Here is a 6,183-nt window from a genome sequence, read left to right as displayed (position 1 = left end):
CCCGAGCGCCCCCCACCCCGGAGACCCCACCCCAGCGTCGCCATTGGCCAGACACCGGCCTGTGCGGCGGTCGAGTCACGGTCTCCCCAGCCCGCGCAGCCCGCGCACCCCGCCGGTCCCCCAGGACTCCCGTTACGTCTGGCCACGGCCGGAGACAGCCGCGGCCGCCCCCTGATCCCCCCCGTGACCGGAGAGTCCAGGGGATCCCTTAGATCCGCGCTGCCCTGGCCCGTCTGCTAAAGGAGTTCCCCCACCCCACCGCCCCGAAGCCGCCAGATCTTTTCCCACCGACGCCTGTACGCGGCCTGATGCGCTCTTACCTTCTGGGATCTGGGGGGGGGGGTGTCCACCCCTGAGATGCCCATCACACGCGCGGGGCTCTCCCTCACCCCTTATATCCTGGGATCTGCCCGTGAAATGCCCATCTCCCTCACCCTTTGTAGCCTGAGGTCCACCTCTCTTTTACCCCTTGGACCCTCTCTGGCAGATCTCAAGCACACTTTGGCCGTCTTTTTTTTTTTTTTTTTCGGTGTGTGTGTTGTTGTTGAAAGAGATTTGGCAGGAACTTTGGTGGGGATATGTGGTCAGTCAGTTTGGTGTGTTACCCCCAGTGGGGCTTAAGGGGGCCTTCCAAAATACCCCCTCCCTCCCGTGTTTGGAGCACCTGGGCTTGTGGGGTTTTTTTTTTTAAACGAGGGGGGGGAGGGAGGGAGTGTGTGTGTTCTAGTGAGAGTGTGAGATCTTTGTAAGATCACAGAGCCTTCTGTTCATCATCTTGTCTCTTGGGTAGAACCAGTGAAATGAGTGCAAATCTGACACTTTAGAGGCTTCTGTAAGCCTCACATCACATTACACTAGTGAATGTCACCATGTAGTGCCATCTACTTCATGGCTTTAGAGATTTCTAATGATATTTTGCACTCGTTTGTAGTATACAAGAGACTTGATTTTGAATTTTTTTTTTGAACTTGTTAGAAAAACGTGATTTGTAGTTCCTCCTATCTTCCAACAGGTCAGTTTCCTTTTAATTTTCTGTTCTAGTGCTGCTGTCTTCTCCAACAGACAGGTAAAAGAAATCACACCGTATTCATTGATGTAACTACCTACAGCTTTCTTAATAGTTGTAAAATGTTGAAGAAAATGGCTGAAGTTGTACCTCTGAGATGTCAAGAAGGATGTCATGTTACAACAAAGGACAGGGCACTTTTAACATTGATGCAGGGGTGAAAGGTAAAAAGGTCTTTGTAATCGGTATTTTTTTTTTAACTTTGTGTGTGTGTAACAGAGCAGGGAGAAAATCGTTTTGAAATTATAGGTATTAAGTAGACAGAGTCAAAAGGTTCAGAAGAGTAATGTACAAGTCTCTCCGTCCTCCAGCACCCACTTTCTTTCTGTAGAGCAAGCACTGTTTCTCCTGAATCATCCTTGGGATGTTTCCAGCCTAGGCTTGTACTAAGACACATACACCACATACAGGTGGTCGCATACTATACAGTGTATATAGCTTGCTTTTTTCACTTAATTCTACATCACTTATGAGCTGGATAGTATTCCATTTTGACAGACCTGAGGTTATTTTCAGCTTGGCTTTAACAAGTAGTACCACATACATTAAATATATGTAAGCTGTTCTGTGTGTATTTAAGTACATTTCTTAATTTGAAAAATTCCTAATGATTCTTTTGCAGTGAATATCCCTCAAAAATTACTATTTTTTTTTTTTTGTCGGTCGTGGGACTTGAACTTGGGGCCTGAGAGCTGTCCCTGAGCTCTTTGGCTTAAGGCTAGTACTCTTATCACTTCAAGCCACAGCTCCACTTCCTCCTATTTTCACTGAGCCTCTGAACTTCAATGCTGTCATTAGTTTTCATAATGACTTAAAACTTATCAGATAAATCATTGAAGGATTTGAAGTAGGGGCTGAAAAGATCTGATTTTTATTTTTAAAATCTGCTGGCTGTAGCAAATAGGTAGATAAAAGAAGGTTTAAACAGGCTTTGTGAAGGCAGTCCAGGTGAATGACAGTAACTTAAGTGTTGGTATTTGACAGGCTGACTGTTTGAACTTGAAGTGGGGTAGAAGAGTGTATAGAGTACAAAACAAATTTCTAGCTGTGCCTTTTTCTGAGCTGGGAAGCCACATGAAGGAAGAGTGAAATTTTGTTTTAATTTTGTCATGAAAGAAAGATATGGGGGTTCTGTTGGTTGAGTTTGGGTGGCTGTTCCTTCAGGTGTAAATGGCCAAAAGGCAGCTGGATTTCTGGCTCAAACTTGTGGTATCAGGTATAGGTTGGTAGGTATAAATTTTTTTTTTTGGGTCCGGTTGTGGGGCCTGAACTCTGGGCCTGGGCGCTGTCCCTCAGCTCTTCAGCTCAAGGTTAGCGCTCTACCACTTGAGCCACAGCGCCACTTCTGGCTTTTTTCTTTTTGCTTATGTGGTGCTGAGGAATCGAACCCAGGGCCTCATGCATGCAAGGCAAGCGCTCTACCGCTGAGCCACCTTCCCAGCCCTAGCTATAAATTTTGTAGGTGAAAATCAGAAGGGAAAAAAGTTTCAGCTCTGGAATGATCCGCCTGCTCTCTGCCTCCTGAGTAGCTTAGCTTTACAGGTGTGACCGACCTCATCCAGCCAGGTTTTGTTTTCTTTTTTTGAGATGGGAGTGCTGGTCTTGTTTGCTGCCAGTACAGGTCTTGAAATCCTGTATTCAATTGATCCTCTTGCTTCAGCCATTGGAGTAGCTGGGAGTACTATGCACAGGTGACCTTAGATGTTTTTAGAGAAGGATAACTTTAGGAGAAATTACCAATATAAACTCCATCTTTCCTAATCATTTAGCTAACACTAGTTGTATATTTGTTAAAATTTTAGTATCTGAAAGGAAGGTTTTAACCCTTAGCTAGAGAGGTGGAGATTGGGAAGATTGTGGTTCAAGGCCAGTCTGGCCAGAAGATTTGAGGAACCATATGTCAACTAATAGCTGAGCACAGTGGCACACACCTGTCTTTTCCAGCTATTTGGGAGGCTGAGATAGGAAGGATCTTGGTTTCAGGCCAGGCAGGGCAAAAAATTTCATTAAACTACATCAGAACAGAAAAAGCTGAGTATGGTATGCATATCATCCCAGCTGCAGCAGGAAGCATAAAGGGGAGGATTGTGTTTCAGTCTGGCCCAGGAATGTCTCAAGAATAACCAGAGATGCTGGGCACCACTGGCTCGTGCCTGTAATCCTAGCTACTTAGGAAACTGAGATCTGAGAATTGTGGTTGGAAACCAGCCTGGGCCAGAAAGTCTGTGAGACTCAACTAAAACTACCAAAAAAAGCCAAGCGCCAGTGGCTCACACCTGTAGCCACTCAGGAGGCTGAGATCTGAAGATCTTGATTCAAAGCCAGTCCAGGCAGGAAAGTCCTTGAGACTCTTATCTCCAATTAACCATCAGAAAACTGGAAGTGGCACTGTGGCTCAAGTGGTAGAGCACTAGCCTTGAGCTGAAGAGCTGAGGGACAGCACCCAGGCCCAGAGTTCAAGTTCCACGACCAGCCCCCCCCCCCCCAACAACAGAAAAAAAAAGCCAGCTGGGGCAGCAAAGTCTGTGAAACTTTTTTTTTTCTTTTTTCTGGTCATGGAGCTTGAACTCTGCACCTGGGTACTGTCTCTGAGCTCTTCAGCTCAAGGCTAGCGCTCTACCACTTGAGCCACAGTTCCCACTTCCAGCTTTTTCTTTGTGTGTGGTACTGAGGAATGGAACCTAGGGCCTCATGCCTGCAAGGCAAGCACTCTATAGCTGAGCCACCTTCTCAGCCCCTGTGAGACTCTTATCTCCAATAAATGATCTGAAAACCGGAAGTGGTACTGTGGTTCAAGTGGTAGAGCTCTCGCCTTATACAAAAGAGCTCAGGGACAGTGCCCAGGCCCAGAGTTCAAGCACCACAACAGACAACAACAAACACTACAAAAAATAAGCCAGAAGTGGAGTTATAGCTCAAGTGTTAACTCACAAAAGCTCAGGGACAGCACCCAGGCCCAGAGTTCAAGTCCCAGGCTTGGCAGAAAACCCTTCCAACCCCTTCCCCCCCAAAAAAAACCCTAGAGTACCAAGGACTGGAGCCATGGCTCAAATGGTACAGTGCTTCAAAGCCCTTTGTTTAATGCTCTGTTCCCCCAAAAATTGCAAAGAAGTAACAAGTTTGAAAATCTGGTTTGCCAAGGATAATAAAGGTTTTGGTTTGAATTATTTTAGTTATATTAACAAAGACTTTCAGATATCTTTTTGCTGGTCTGGGGGCTTGAATCCAAGGCCTGGGCACTGTCCCTGAGCCTCTTTGTGCTCAAGCTAGCACTCTACCATTTGAGCCACAGCACTATGTTGGCTTTTTCTGAGTAATTTATTAGAGATAAGAATCTCGTAGCGTTTCTTGCCCAGGTTGGCTTTGAACTGTGGTCTTGAGCTAGGAATACAGGCATGAGCCATGGGCGCCTAGCTACTTTCAGACATCTTTAAAACAGTGTCGGTGTACTGGTTCATAAGTGTAGAGTTGCTGTGTGGAGTGCTTGTCCTCTGCTCTGTATACTCATGCAAATCACTGCCTAATGGATATCTCCTTTGGTTTCATATTTTATAACCACTTGAATCTAAAAATTTACAAAATAAAACCCTTCTCTGCCTTTCTTTCCCCCAAAATAGTTGAGGATGGTCAGATAAACTGTAAAACAATTTTCTTTATCTTGTCTTCTGGTCTTTTTCTTGTCTTGATTAGTGGCATCACTCTGTCTTCATGAAGCCTCAGGAGCCTGTGTGCTTTGTACAGTACTACCAACGTTGACTTCATTGTTAAATCTCTCACCTTCATTTTCAATGTTAGTTAAGATCATTCCTTGTTTTTGTTGTTTCTACCTTGTAGTTTTTTAACTCATGTCTGTTGGGATTGTGTAATGTTTTCCAAGTGGTCTTCTTGCTGTCTGTGTTGTGCTTCTTCTTTTGTCATACTCTCTTTTTCATTCTTTGTATTGCTGCCAAAACAAGTGTTCTAAAATGTTCTTTTAGTTAGGCCCTTTCCATTGTAAGGAAGAGACTCAAGTTACCTTAAGTAATGGAGTACTTTTGAAAGGAAACAGGAACATTGTTGGATCCTAGGAAAAGCTAAACAAGTTGATTTCAAGAAAAGCCTAATAAAGTTAGCGAAGAAGGCAGATTTAATTTTATTTATTTTGGTGCTGGAGAGTAGACCCAGAGCCCTGTGCATGCTAGGCAAACATTCAACCATTGAGCTACACTCAGCCCTAGATTTCACTTCAGTGCTTTTTTTGTTTTTTGATTCTTTTTCTTTTGGTGCTGGTGCTAGGGCTTGAAACTCAAGTTTTTGCTTGAATTTCTCATCATGGCTGGTGCTCTACCACTTCAGCCATACTACAATAGGTTTTTGCTAGTTAATTGAGATTAGAGTCTTGGTTTGTCTGGTTTGGCTTTGAACCTCCATCCTTAGCTGTCAGCCTCTTGGGCAGCTAGGATTACAAATGAGAGCCACTAGTGCCTGGCTATTTCTTTCTTTTCTTTTTCTTTTTTTTTTTTTTTTTTTTTGGTTGGTCGTGGGGCTTGAACTCTGGGCTTGGGCGCTGTCCCTGTGCTCTTCAGCTCAAGGAGGGTGTTCTACTGCTTGAGCCACAGGGCCATTTCAGTTTTCTAGTGGTTTATTGGAGATAAGAGTCTCACGGACTTTCCTGCCTGGGCTGGCTTTGAACCGTGATCCTCAGATCTCAGCCTCCTGAGTAGCTAGGATTACAGGTGTGAGCCACCAGCGCCCAGCTGTCTATTTCTCTCTGTATATCTTGCTTTCACTCTCTCTCTCTCTCTCTCACCCCCCTCAATTATCTTTATGAAATTGTACAAAGGAGTTGCCATTTAACAAGGTAGTTTATGAATACAATATATTTTGATCCATATTACCCTTTTCAATATTCTCACTCATCTTTCCCCTATCTACTCCTTCCCTTACTCTTCTTAATTTTGTAGGATATACTTTTTTTTTTTTTTTGGGTCTGGTCATGGGGCCTGAACTCTGGGCCTGGGCGCTGTCCCTCAGCTCTTCAGCTCAAGGCTAGCGCTCTACCACCTGAGCCACAGCACCACTTCCAGCTTTTTTTCTTTTTGCTTATGTGGTGCTGAGGAATAGAACCCAGGGCCTCA

General features: G+C 44.7%; 1 protein-coding gene across 5 annotated transcripts in view; it reads left to right on the top strand.

The window, feature by feature from the left end:
- The window catches only part of Myo9a (myosin IXA), a 159,077-nt gene that overhangs the window by 16,909 nt on the left and 135,985 nt on the right, over positions 1-6,183 (top strand). The window lies entirely within an intron of this gene.

Source organism: Dipodomys ordii, unplaced genomic scaffold (genome assembly GCF_000151885.1).
Source record: "Dipodomys ordii isolate 6190 unplaced genomic scaffold, Dord_2.0 Scaffold15, whole genome shotgun sequence".
NCBI classification, from domain to species: Eukaryota; Metazoa; Chordata; class Mammalia; order Rodentia; family Heteromyidae; genus Dipodomys; species Dipodomys ordii.
This window is presented reverse-complemented; position numbering and strand designations above follow the sequence as displayed.